The 14,557-nt window shown below is 49.0% G+C and overlaps 1 protein-coding gene across 2 annotated transcripts in view; it reads right to left on the bottom strand.

Moving 5' to 3' along the window:
• The window catches only part of RAB30 (RAB30, member RAS oncogene family), a 352,385-nt gene that overhangs the window by 94,737 nt on the left and 243,091 nt on the right, over nt 1–14,557 (bottom strand). The gene's annotated exons all lie outside the window — the stretch shown is intronic.

Raw genomic sequence — 14,557 nt, 5'->3', positions numbered from 1 at the left:
CAGCAACTGGCACCCGCTTCATTAGTCGAATGACTGAGAAGAAAACTGGCAGTTTGGGCGGGAGCTTAGCCGGGGGACCCAGGAGGTCCAGGTGAGAGGACAGGAAAGCATGATCAGACCAAGAAAGAGGTGTAGTGAGAGGGTTGGAGATGGGAATGTCTGCTGAGATGAGAGCATCGAAGGTGTGTCCGCCTGAGCACATCAGACCAGAGGGAAGAATGGAGAGGGAAAGAGAGTCACAGAGGTTGCGGAGGAGTCCAGAGGACGCATCCGGGGAGTCAAGGTGAATATTGAAGTCTCAGATGAGGAGAAGCTTGGAGGTGGAGGCTAGGATACCAGACCACTCAGAGGAAGAGGGAGACCGGATCAGGAGGCCTGTAGATGGTGGACATAGTCAGCGAGAGGATAGGAAAGACACCAAGCCTGCAGATGAGGCATTCAAAGGAGTAGTAGAACTGAGTGGGTACGACAGTAGCAGGGACCCATTCAGGGAAGATCAGGGCCACTCTGCGGTTAGGCCTGGGCTTAGAGATGATCTTGTAGCCCAAAACTCGTGACAGAGCTGGCTGTGAACGTCTCTGTGAGGATGTCGAGGTCAAGGTCTTCAAGCAGGTGGCAGATGTCAGAGGAGTGTTCAACGGCAGAGCGAGAGTTCAGGGTAGCTAAGTGGAGCTGGTTGCCACTTTGGTCTTCTGAGGAGGGGTACAGAAATGTGGTACACCCGTCGGTGGTGGCTGAGGGTTGGCAGAAGGAAGAGTGGAAGTAGAAGGGAGGAAGTTGATGAGAGATGGAAGACGCTTATCAAGAAGGAGGTAGGGCTGAGAGCCCTGGTCCATGACAGTGACATTCAGGTACACATTAATGATGGCCCTAGAGGAAGGGAAATATGGCAAGTGAACTGCCGAACGGGTGCCACCCTTAATGGTGGAGGAAGAGAAAGAAGTGAGCACAGAGACCAAATGAGAAGTCCAAAGGTCCGAGAGGGAACGACAGCCAGTGACAGTCTGCCTGGAAGAGGCGTTCACATAGATGTCAGCGATGGGCAGGCTTGGATTGGAGACCAGGAAATCCTTCTTGAACATTTTCTTTCCATACTTGGAAAGAGAGATAGGATAGGTGATAGAGTAGCAGAGAGAGAAGAAAGGGGAGATAGAAAGCACCATGGAGGGAGAGCGCAGAGAGTAGGAGGGGGTAGAGGAGAGGAAGAACTGCAGTGCACAATGCCCAACTTCAACACAACAGCAATGTCCAGGATAAAGGGAAAAGGCCAAGGTTTCAACATACAGCAGAAAAAGACAGGACACCTAGAAGCAGGTTTTCTGGATAGGGGGAAAAAGCCTAGATAGAGGGATAGAGGGGGGAACGACTACATTTCAAACAAACAAAAATGCAGTATACCCAGATTCGATTTGCCTGGATAGAGGGGAAAACGCCTAAATTTCAAACACACAGCAAACGCAATACACCAGATCTGACTTTCCTCGATAGAGGGGGGAAACAAATTGCAAACACACGGCCAATGTAAAACACCCGGACCTATGATTTAAAGGCTGGATCCTGGCAACCCTGAAAATAAGCTTACTTTACCTTGTTGCAGAAGCGCCCCTCTCCCCAAGCAGAGATTACCTAATTCTGCTTCAACTCTATGGCTACTTATATATGGCCATCCCTTTCTACACCCATGAGCTATGTAGGGCATATGCCATGAAAGACAGCCTGTGATTAAAAAATACCCCAAAAAATACCCGAAATGTAATCACAAGCACTGACAAAGCCAACAGTTTTAGCTTGTGGAATAGTCCATTGCATTTTACATTTACATAAATGATTTTTGCCCCATAAAGAATAGGTCCATCTCAAAGTTCATGCAAATTGAAGTGGCGGTCATCACGTTACTATTATTAAAGGAGCTGTTAGCCTCTGCTGGATGATGAATTACTTCCAGTACTTTAAATCATCAGCAGAGGTCTGAAACCTGCAGATCACATTACCTGCTATGAAGGCCCATAAAATTCCTTGGGTCACTGTACCATCTGCATTTTCTCATCAATGTTACAACAATTATTTAAGTCCAAATTACCGAGTAGTAAGCGGCGCTCAACAGAACCCCTGTAGCCCGTAACCTCTGAGCGTATAGCCTCGAACAACCACACTACAGGGCAAAAAGGTTAAACTGTACTCCTTTGAAATAGAATAGAGACATACATGAGCTAGGAGACCATGTATAGGAGGACATGTACTGCTTGATAACTTTTGTTGGTAGCAAGAGGAGGGCATTGTCGTGTACCATGACCAAGCAATTGTTCACCGGTCATGCCAATCCTGGGGGGTCAGTAATGCGAGGGGGACAACTGGATGTAGATTTCTCAAAATATTCCATTTTATTAAGGACATTATAGAAAATGCCTTGCTTGCCCTACTCTACAGAGGAATTATCTGCCTAGTCTAACAGCTAAGGGAACATTCTCTAGAATGGGATAACTGTCCCACACACTAAACAAACATATACAGAAAATATATAACACAATATTGTAAACAATATTAACACAATGTCTAAATGGTCTTCTCCTGACCTGGGTATGGTCTCTTCCTCAGGATTCAAAGCCAACTCAAAATGTTCAATAAAGGAAAAAGAAAGGTTTGGAAAAGGTTTTGAAATAGCACCAACGGTAATCCTGGTCAAGATAAAGAAGGTGTAATGTCCCCCACTGCCAACAACACACAGTTCTTAATCAACAGTTAGGACTTCAGTATTTAATGTTAATGTTAAAGGACATTTGTACCGCGCACTATCACCACCGGAGTGGTCCCCTGGTGCTCTGGCGGCTCTGAAAGAGGGAGGGAGGGCGGGTGTGTTAGTGGGTAGAGGTTGGAAAAGTGCAAGAAAGCAGTGATGTACTGTTGGCAGCCTCAGCCCGGTGGGTCCGTCGGCTGGGCCTGGGGTGTATGCAGCCGGTAGTCATCGTGTACTAATGTGCGGGTCTATGTGAATTTATTGTTTTGTTGTTGCAGTGTGGTGAAGTTTGTGCGGTTTGTTGTGCTGGAGGTTTGCAGTTGTGCTTGGTTTGGAGTTTGAGAGGTGTATGCGGAGGAGAAAATTGTTAGTGGTCTCGGTTAGTTGGCATCTATATCCTGGTTGACCAGTTGTGCTCGCGTAATCTCGCTCGATGGGGTGCTTGGGCATCATGTGCCTCTGGAGGTTCGTGCTCGTTTTGTATACAAGGCCCCTTGAGCATCTCACTGCCTCTTCTACCCGTTCTGTCAACAGCGTTGCATGCTCCCCACCCCCTCCCACATGGCCAGTGCACCTGCCAGTGTCCATATCTTAGTTAGTGCGGTGATTGGTGGTATCTCGTTAGTTCCACAACCCAGTGGTACCTAGTTGTAGCTATACGGCGGTTGGGGATGGTAAGAATTGGCTGGGGTTGTTGCCTCCATGAGTCTCGCATGTGTACCACTCGGTCTGTCGTCACCCCTCTTGGTGCCCTGAGTGCTTATCAGTCGGTTCTGGGGCTTGTCAGTGTCCTTTCCTGTTTAGTCGTTTGTCTTACTGCTGCTTTGGTTTTAGTCTCTGGTATCGAAGAGCCAGGTTTTTAGCAATTTTCTGAATTTAAGGTGATCTTTGGTGTTCCTTATTTCTTTTGGGATGCTGTTCCAGGTTTTTGCGGCTAAGTGGTAGAAGGCGGTGCCTCTGAGTTTTTTCTTGATGTAAGGTTTTAGTTCCAGGCGGATTTCGTTAGTTGATCTGAGGGGTCTCGTTGGCTTGTAGATTGTTATTTTCTTTTGAAGGAATTCTGCTCCTTGTCTGCAGATTGATCTGCGCGTTATGCACATTGTTTTGAAGGTGATATGTTGTTTTACTGGGAGCCAGTGTAGTGTTTTTAGGGCAGGGGTGATGTGGTCTCTTCTGGATAGGAGTAGTCTGGCTGCTGTGCTTTGGATCCGTTGTAGCTTCTTTAGTAGGTATTCTGGTATTCCTAGGTAGAGGCTGTTTGCATAGTCGATACTTGACATGATGAGGCCGACGATAGTGAGTGTTTTGTGTGTGAAGGAGAGGAAAGGGAGTATTTTTCTTGCCGTGTGGAGGAGGAAGAAGCATTTCTTGACTGTTGCGTTTATTTGCGGCTCTAAGGTTAGGGTGTTGTCCATCAGGACTCCCAGATTTTTTACTACCTTAGATGGTGATGGTGCGATTCCCATTTCCGTTGGCCACGGGATGGCGGTTTCCTTCTCTTGGTCTTTGGATATGATTTCTGTTTTTCCTGGGTTGATTTTCAGGTTGTTGGTATTCATTCAGTTGTAGATTTCTTTTAGACAGTCGGTTAGGTTAGAAAGATCGGCTTGGGTGTCTTTGATTCTGTAGATGATTTCAGTATCGTCTGCGTAGTTGTAGCATGTGATGTTGTGTTTCTTGAAGATTCTAGTACAGTGGTGATAGTGAGGATCCTTGTGGCACTCCACAGTCATTAACTCGTGGGGTGGATTTGAAGGGTTTAATCCAAACAGTTTTTGTTCTGTCTGCTAGGAATGATTTAGTCCAGCGTTGCAGTGTGTCAGTTATGCCTATGTCTTCTAGTCTTTTGGTTAGGGTGTCATGGCTAACTGTGTCGAAGGCTGCAGAGAGGTTGAGCAGAATGAGGGCTGATGTTGTGTTGGAGTCTGCGTTTGTTTTTAGGTCGTCCCAGATCGATAGTAGTGCTGTTTCTGTACCTCTTGTGGGTCTGAAGCCGGCTGGAGCTTGACTTGGCCTTGAGCTTGGTCTAGCAGTTGGTATTTTTCAACGTATTCTTGCGTTAGTTTGTATACGTAGGTTTCGAGGAGTTTTGCCGGGTAGGGGATGTTGGAGGTTGGTCTGTAGTTGGAGAGGTCATCTACGTCGCCCCTTGTGTTTTTCAGAAGTGGTTTGATGTAGGCCGATTTGAAGATCCTTGGTACGGTGCCTGTTGCTAGTGATAGATTTAGAAGGTTTCTGTAGTATTCCGTTGGCGTTCCTTGTGCGAGGATTGATTTGTAGATGTCCGGGGGGCAGGGATCCATCGGTGGACCCGCTTTCTTGCTGTGTTTTACCAGCATTGCGAATGCCTCTGCTGATATTTCAGGAAAGTTATTTACAACTCTGCATTGGTATATTTGTCAAGATGCTCGCTTTCTTTGTGCTTATGCTTCCACTTGAACAACCATACTTCTACTGTTGGTACTATGAGAACAGTCACCATTGTCCAAAGGTGCACTACTGGTTCAGACCACTTCAATGTTACATCTACTGACAACTCATTATACCACTACAGTTTAAGTACTACTACTACAGCTCAGTACTTTGAATTGCTAGGCAGGTTTTCACAAGACTCTTCTTCAACCTCTTCAGGTAGGCAAGGCACTCTTCCTTTTATGACTTTCTCAAAGGGCAGCCTCTTTGCCTATCCGGTCTGTCTGCCACACTAACAACATGGTTCTGTCCACAGGACTCACTTCTCTCTGTTTTCCTCAGTCTTTGACACCACGGGTTGTGTTTACTTTCAGAATATTCTCCACAAGCAATTATTTCCCCTTCCTCTGCTTTACTCACACCTTTCCGTTAGTTATCAACCCCCAGTAATTACCCAAAAGCCTCTCAGCTTCAGGCAATAATGGTACACTTGTAATTTAGGACACTTGAATGTTAACAACTTCACAGTGCAGTTGGATGCCTCTAACTCTTAGAAAGGTTGGTTTTATTATACAAAGGGGTTGCCTGTTGGCTTTGGTAATGCTTGTTCTTCTCTTCAATAGTTTAAACTGTTTAGAAATAGAAATAATGTCACTTCTGGATACAATGTAAGATACTGGGGAGACAGCTGGCATTTAAGAGTGACGCAAGAACAGCTAGAAGCTGGAGAAACTGGGGAAAGGGGACCCCAACCAAGAAGCCGATCAGTGAGTGGTGGCATCTTATGTTATGTTATTTGGCATTTATATAGCGATCTATATATAATTGGTATGACCTCCAAGCCCTGGTAGGTTGAACACCCTCAGGGACATCAGTCCAGGTCAGTTGAGAGAGTAAGTGCCGTAGGGTGCGTGGGTGCACCAGTTATGTGTGCAGCTGATGTAATTGCCCAATGGTAGCTGCAATCTTGGAATTGGTGTGGCGGTGATGGTATCAGTTGAATGTGTGCAGTCTGGTGGGTGGACACCTAGACTGACTCATGGCTGCGTTAGGCCTGTAGGAAGCTTATGTGTGTAGCTAGGCCAGTTTGTCATGGGATATTGCTGCGATTTATTAGAGTGATGAGGTGTTCATATGTGAGCACCTAGGCCGAATTTAACGAGGGGTATAGCTGTACTCTAATTGTGTGATGGAGTAGAGTGTAAGCATAGTTATATGATATATGATGGTTCATCCACAAAGCGCCTAAGCACAATGCGATTGCTCGATGACAAGGGAGGGAACGTGGGAGAACGCAAAGACACTCCCCCAGGCCATGAACAGCACGAATGTGAAGACTAGCTACTGCACTCGGTCTAGAGACACCAGACCGTGCAAGTACTAAGGCAGAGAAAGGAGGGCATGCGTGGGAATGGTACATGAGGACCGGAGGGGCTGGGTAAATGGCGACATTGCGGGGGACCGGGGTAGGGGCAAACAGCAAGCAAGCAGGGGCCTGAGGTACAGAGAGACATCACAGGACCAGAGGGGCATGGGTATAGAGCAACATCAACGGGACCAGAGGGGGCTGGGGCACACAGCGACTACATGGGACATGAGAGGGGCATGGGGTACACTACGATATCTTACGGGACCAGGTGGTGGGCACATAGCAACACTGCGGTGGCCCAAGGGGCTGGGCAGACAGTGGCATCGGAGTGGACCAGCGGTTTGGGGCGCAGTGACGAGATGGTCTGGGCAACAGTGAAATGTGGGGACCTAAGGGGTTGCGGTACACAGTGGCATCGAGGGGAAATGGGGCTCGGGTAAAAAGCAACATCACGGGGACCAAAGGGGCAGGGGTATGCATCGAAAACCTGGGGACTGGAGGGGGTAGGGGCACATAGGACATCACAGGGACTAGAGGGCTGGGCATACAGTGACAGGGGCCAGAGGGGTGCTGGCCGGGGGACCTGGGGGCAGGCGTACGCAGCAACAACACGGGAGCTGGAGGGGGGAAGGGGCACTCAGGGACATCAAAGGGTCTAGAGGTGGATGGGTTTATAGCAACAGGACGGGGGGCCAGAGAGATACATAGCGACATCACGGGGAACAAGAGGGCAGGGGTAGACAGCGATACATGGGGCACAAAGGGGCATACAGCAACATCACAGGGACTAGAGGGGTTGGCATACAGTGACAGCACAGGGGACCAGAGGGGTACACTATGACAGCACAGGGAGAAAAAGGATCGGCGAACACAGCGACAGCACGGGGGACCAAAGGGGCACAGAGGGGGTTGGGCATACATCAACATCAAGGGGGGGCCAGAGAGGTACACAGTGAATACACAGGGAGCAAGTGGGCAGGGGTACACAGTGACAATGCGGGGGACAAAAGGGGCTGGGGGCACATAGAGACATCATGGGGACTACAGGTGGCTTGGTATACAGCTATAACACGGGGGAACTGAAGGGTACACAGCGATATCACCGGAGCCAGTGGGTGGGGGGTACGCAGCGAAACAAACACGGGGGGCCAAAGGGGTTTGGGGGGGCACGCAGTGTTACACAGTGGACAGGAGGGGATGGGGTATATAGCAAAGGCACGGGGAAACAGAGGGTACATAGCATTATCACAGGGAATCAGGGGGTGGGGTGCACACAGCGACAACACGGACCAAACGGGCTAGGGTAGACAGCAGCATCATGGGGAATTGCGAGGAGTTATGACCCAAGGAGATCATTATTCTGCATTTCAGGGATACGGTTGTTTATAGCCAAATGGATGGGCGTATTCATTGATGACATGGTTGGGAGTTCCATTGTGTATTTAGTCAACGGGTTGTTAGAAATTCAATCGCTTCGGAAGGTTGTGGTTGGTATTATGGAATGAGCCACGTTTTTAGAGCTTTGCGGAATGTCATATAGTCTTGGGTGGGTTGAATATGTGGGGGAAGCGAGTTCCACAAGTCGGGGTCAAGGCCGAGAAAGCAGATCCAGTTTAGCAGCAGTGTTTTGCGCTTCGGTTTTAGTGGGGTTTAAGAGGAGGTGGTTTATTGTCATCCATCGGTCAAATATCATGAAGACAGGCTTCGAGGTCGGGCTGGGGGCTGGTGTCCGAATTGTGGATTTTAAGGATGATTTGGGTATCGTCAGCATAGTTGTAGCACAAGATGTTGTGCAAGCGGATGATTACAAGAAGGGTGATCTTATAGAGGTTGAATAGGAGAGCAGATAGGCATGTGCCCTGCGGTACTGAAGTATTAACTGGGCGAGCAGCTGAGACAAAAGGTGAGAGGAGGGTTATTTGTTTCCTGTTTCTAAGGAAGAAGGCGATCCACTTGAGGGCAGTGCCACGGATTCCAAGGGAGTGGAGGCGGTCAAGGAGGATTGAGTGGTTAATCGTGTCAAAGGCTGCAGAGAGGTCGAGGAGAATTAGTGCAGCGCATCCTTCAGAGTCTGCAGTGACCTTAAGATCATCCCAGATTGAGGTCAGAATGGTTTCGGTTCCATGTTGTGGTCTGAAGCCTGATTGTGCGGGATCGAGGAAGTTGTTGGATTCAACTAAGGCATTTAGCTGGGAGTATGCTGTTCAGTCGATGAGATTTGTAAATAATCTGTGGTTTTTGGGGTCAAGGGGGGTCGAGGGATGGCTTTTTAAGAAGAGGTTTAACATGCGCAATTTTGAAGGCATCAGGGAAGATGCCAGAGCTGAGGGAGTCATTTAGTATGGTTCTTGCATGTTCTCCTGTGCAGGTAGACGAGAATATTTCTTTTAGGACAGAGGCGGGGCAGGGGTCAAAGGGGGAGACAGACGGTTTGCTGGCAGAAAGTAGGTCTAGAAACTCGTCTCTGGAGATGGTCTCAAGGAGTCAAAGGTGGGGGAATTGGGGGTCAGGGCGGAGGGGGTGAGTGGGGGGATTGTTGGAGTGGTCGGTTGTTGGGGGTGAGGAGGCACAGTTTGTTGTTAAGGGAAGTCGTCCTGTCAAGAGCGGTGGTGTAGAAGTGTAGGGAGAGGGAGTCGCAGAGTGATTGAGTTGGGGCTGGGAGGGTAGAGGTGCAAGTGGGTTTGACAAATTCAGATATGATTCTATGGAGTTCTTTGCTGCGGCTTCCACAGTTGAGAATCTATTTGTTGTAATAGGCTTTCTGGATTTCTGCTTTGTAGTTACGATGGTGCAAGGCGAAAATGGATCTGCTGAGATCGGTTTTTGATGCTCGCCATTTGCGTTCCAGAGAGTTATTTTGTTATTTGGTGTTCCTCAGTTCGGGCGTGAACCATTTGGGGAATTGTCCATTGTGTGAGGAAGCGGGCCATGAGGGGGTGAGAGGAATTATTGATTAATTGAGCCAAGAGTCGAAAGAGTCGATAGTTAAGGATCTGGCTGGGCGGGGGGGCATTGTAGGGGATAGATGAATCAGGTCATGGGAGCGGAAGATTGCATCAAGGGTGTGCCCCCTTGAGTGGGTTGGACCGTTCATATGAAGGGAGAGGTTGAGCGCATCAAGACTGTTGACCAGTGGATGGGTCATGGGGTTGGTGGGAATGTCCAACCAGATATTGAAGTTTCCTAGGAGAGTCAGAGAGGGGTGATTTACTTGAATGGTGGCTACAGAATCACAGAGGTTGTTGGAGAAATGTATGTCATAACCAGTGGGTCTGTAGATGAGTAGGAAGCTGTGGGAGAAAGTCGGAGGTAGCGAGAGTTTAGAGAGTTCAACTAGAAGGGATTCACATGATGGAATGCATGTCCGGGATTCGAGAGAGTGAGACAGAGAAATGAGAATTGAAGACCCTCTGGAGGGTCTATTGTGCGGAATGAGCGAGTAGCGAGGGGGTAATGCTTCATGTGTGAAGTGGGAGAATGGGAGAAAAGACTCCCCCCAATCTCCTCGCGCCCCTGGCCTAGAGGATCGGGGCCCAGACACCCGCCACGAGATGAATTTGTCTATCTACCAGACGACCAAATACCTTGGTACAAGGACATACGGATGTGCCCACCAGCCTGCCCGCCAGCCTGCCCTACTCAAGCCGACACCTGCGGCATGGATGAACTCGACTAAGCCCTTCAACAATAAGGACCTACATCGTTAGAGATGCCATGACGACCTAGCCAACTGTCAGAACACCCGTGCAACCATGCACACTGGACACCCCCACACCAATCCACACGAAGAACATACTCAGTGCTATGACTTAGGTGACGGACACACCCACTGACGCGCATCTTCATTATTTTTCACATAGGTTCTCCGAAATGCAGAAATGCAAGACGCACAAAGCACTCGTTTACATGCTTGCTGACGCTTCTCCCGACCCTTGCATTGTGATGAAAATACAACGAAGACATGATACTGCCTATGAAGCAATGTGACACCGCAACTTAAGTGCCGTGCATTACACATCCCCCACCTATGAACCAGGCCCAAGTAGGCCGCAAGCAAGAGCCTCCATGAACACTGGGCGAGCAGGAGTACAATTGCTGACCCTGCAGAACGAGCCCAGCGAGAACTGACAGCCAAGGGAGCGATGTTGCAACTCGTATGCTACCAACCGACGCCAAGGTCACACCTGTAAGCAAAACCAGGCACGCAGAGGCAAATACAACTTTAAATGTGCAGAATTCTGTCTCAACCACGGTCTCTCCTCACGTGACCAAGCCAAACCTGACAGGGTGCCAGACCCACGAGGGAGAAGGCGCCTGGGTCCCACGTTTGGGACACAGGCTGCAACAATGAAATGACCCAATGGACACCTACAGCGATGGGAATGGTCTGCTCTCAGGCATATGAGCAAATCCACGTATTGTCTGCACGAACACATAGTTACATATTGTTGCAAATGACAGGTACACCGCAAGCTGGGAACAACGATGCTCCAAGGCTGAGGGGCTTGCGAGTGGACCAATCAGAACATGGGGCACTCATCACTGACGCCACCATTTTCAAGTATCTAATAGAAGGGACAACCCAAGTATACCACCTGACTGACCCTTAACCACTAACAACGTTCCCTATACGTATGCTATACTAACCCTACCACTCGAAGAACCAATCCAGAGTAGCGATAGGTTTTTTGCTAACTTTCCCAGGTGACGCAAGTAGAGCGTCATACTGAGGCAAAAAGGGGCCTGCGAGCCCCACGAATTTCGAGAGTCTGGTCGGACGCGTACGATCCTAGACCCATCCCTGCCATTGTTCAATAAACAGCAGAACCACCTTGCTTCTTGTGTGTGTCTCATACTCATTTTTGGGATACGCGGGAGGAGTTGGGGCCTTCCAGCCCGGAGGTCCGTGGAAGGCCCAGCCGACCCTGGGAGAAACTCCCCGACAAGTTGGAGGCACTGCTGAGATCTGGTTACGATCTACCTTTTATTTTATTTTTCTGAGTACTCTTGTTGCGAGGAGGCCCGGCGGCGCGGCCCCCTCTGCCGCAGCCCCCTTTTTTGAGGACTACAGGACCATCGCGAAACTGCGATAAGACCGGACAGCGCAATCCGGATATTGGCCCTCTTGAGCCGGTTGAGAAGTATCCCGCCCTCGGTTGGCGAGTGTCCAGACGTGGTCCAGACGAGGGGAGGTGGCGAGCCGCTTGGAGGGGTGCACGCAGTCGAGCGGCCCCGCATCAAGAGAACTTGGTAAGTATGCCACACCCAACAAGCAATGTGAAATTGTGAGGGAGGGGGGAGGAATGGAATAAGGGAGATGGGAGGTGTTACCAAGGTGTGCGGCGAAGATTTGATAAATTAGTGTTGATGGTGAAGTGATTGGTAGCTGGACAAGTGCAAGGAGCAGTCCGCTACGCTACGAAGAAGAGTGGGCGGAGCACGAAAACATCACGTGCGACCACTCGTAGACACTGATTGGCCTAGGTCGCGACCACCTGTAAGGGTGTGTGGGTGTGTGTGTGTGTGCGGTTTCCTACGAATTGGCGATTATTGTTCAATGAGTAGTTGAGGATCCCTATTGATCGAGCAGCAAAACTCGATAGATAGATGACGTTTTCCTGTAGGCGGTAGCTAACTGGTTGCCTAAATACGGAAGATAATTGGCTGGTTAAGCCCTCCTGTTGAGGGGCGTATCACACGCGAGGCGACGCAGCGTGCGCAGTCTGATTATATTATTGGTTACCTTGTTCCAGGCGTGACAAGAGGACAGCTGTGGGGTTAATAGGGATAAATAGCAAAAACTTATTTCGAGCATTCAGAAGTATGAAAAGAACTTACCGGTAGTTTCGAAAGAGGTCGGTGACATCACCCGTAGGGCTTTCATAGGATACCTCGACCACACAGCGTTGTTGAAGAGTGGTGGGGAAGCGAATAGTGGTAAGGGGGCGAGCACGGAGGTCAACGGCAACGATTAAATCGGGGCCAGGTGGAGAGGGGGACGTGACCGCGCACAAAGAACGCCGGCCACGACGAGTGAGGAAGGAGGAGGAGGGGTGAAGAAAAGTGGGACGGCTGTATAAGCACGTCACACAGGGCACGCAGCCGCAGAGGGCTACGTGCGCATTGGCCGTAGGGGGCCGTAATGGTATTAGGTGAGAGAAACAAAGACAGAGAAAAGAATACATACTTGCAAGCGTTATATTTGACTGCTTTCTTTTTAGCGGACGATCGCAAGTCCCCAAAACTACGGGGCCAGGTAAAACATCTAGAGTTTATTATTAGCCAGGTAACGACTACCATATCGAGGGGAGCTAACAACACAGTGCTACCATGTCATACGGGATAGGATCGGGAGGGTGGGGGAACACCCTCACTACCCCGCTACAGCATATATGTAAAACACTGTCACCCCATAGGGAGAAACTGATTAAATGCAGCATAGAATGGACACAGGGGACGGACAACAAAATGACGACACCCTGGGCTGCCTAACGGCAGTTTTGACCCATATGTCCAGCACTCACTACTGACCCATCTACACAACACATACAAGGGGAAGAAGTTGACGCACCATATGGAGGTGTTTAACTTATGGAGGATGTTCCAGGGGTCCCGACCAGGACCGACCGGAATGTTCACTGTGGGGGAAACAAAGGAGGAGAAGAAGGTTAAGGAGGAAGAAGAGAATGGGGAAAAAGAGAGTGAAAGCACACAGTGTACGGGAAAAGGGCAAGAGGGAGGAGAAAAGTCTAGTAACGTAAATGAAACAGAAATAAAAAAGGAGCAGGCCGACGACATGCCCTTAGCGAAAGTAGTGAAAAAGGAGGAAGGGGGGTTATATCCTATAACGGGAACTACGAGAAGTGGTAAGGCAACAATTAAGGGCGGCTGAGGGGTATTCAAACCCAGCATACAGCCCATTTTTTCCAAGAGAAAGAAAAGGAAATGGAAATATGGAAGAGGAAAATACTATCAGAAACCACAAAGAAATACGAGGAAGGGAGGGTAATAGAAAGCATATTAGAACGGGAAAGAGAGAGATGGGAAAGGAGGAGAGAGGAAGAAAGGATATTAGAAAAGATGAGTAGTGAAGTACTGGAGGAATTAAAAAAGAAAAGAGGAAATAGGTGGAGAAATAGTAGAGAAAAAAGAAGGGGAAAGAGGAGATAGGAGAGGGGAGAATGGGATAAGTAAATATGTACGCAGGGACACAGAAGTAGCAACAACATCAGCACAAAGGGGAGCAATTGGTAAAGAAGAAGTGGGAGGAACGGATTTAATAGATTTAAAAACAGTAACGATTGGGGGGAAAAAGACAGATTGGGGGTTGACGCTCCTGGATGATTTTTGCAGCGAGGAAGAAGAAGGAATGGAGAGAGAAGGAAGAAACGGGGAAAGGGAAAGCTTAGATAAATTGTACATCACCCGAACCAACAGGGAATCACCATGGGCTTGCAGAAGGAAGGAAGAACTGGGGGAAAGTGAGGAAGGAGAGCAAGGAATGGCAGGAAGGCAAACACGTGCAGCTACAACCTCATCATCCCGTCCAACATGTCCACCTACACCCGCACCCGCCCCTCACAAACACACACCCTACGCCGGCAGGCTTAGAGATCTCCCTGGACGCAGGCAGGAAGAACAAACACACACGCCCACATCAAATAAAGGAAATAATAAACGAAGGGGAAGAGATGAAGGGGAAACAGCTATGAGCGGGGGAAATATGGACATAACAGACGACGTAGACGACACAGAAGAAGAGGAGGGGTATACAGACTCAACACCGTGACACCCGGGGGGGTCAGATAGGACACAACCTAATGCCACTTTTGGAGAGAGGAGGGGTTAGACCACAATACGTCCCTTGGAAGCATGCAGACAAGTAAAATATAAAGTGTAGGCTCCCATCACTAAGTGGAGGAGCGGGGAAATGGATATATGAGATGGAAAAACACACTGCAGGACAGAAACTGGCAGTAGGAGACGTGAAGGGCTTACTAATATCAATATTAGGGGATGCAGCAGATGGCATCTGGAAGAGA

This window comes from Ambystoma mexicanum, chromosome 7q, assembly GCF_040938575.1.
Source record: "Ambystoma mexicanum isolate Mex_15411 chromosome 7q, UKY_AmexF1_1, whole genome shotgun sequence".
In the NCBI taxonomy this organism is placed as follows: Eukaryota; Metazoa; Chordata; class Amphibia; order Caudata; family Ambystomatidae; genus Ambystoma; species Ambystoma mexicanum.
This window is presented reverse-complemented; position numbering and strand designations above follow the sequence as displayed.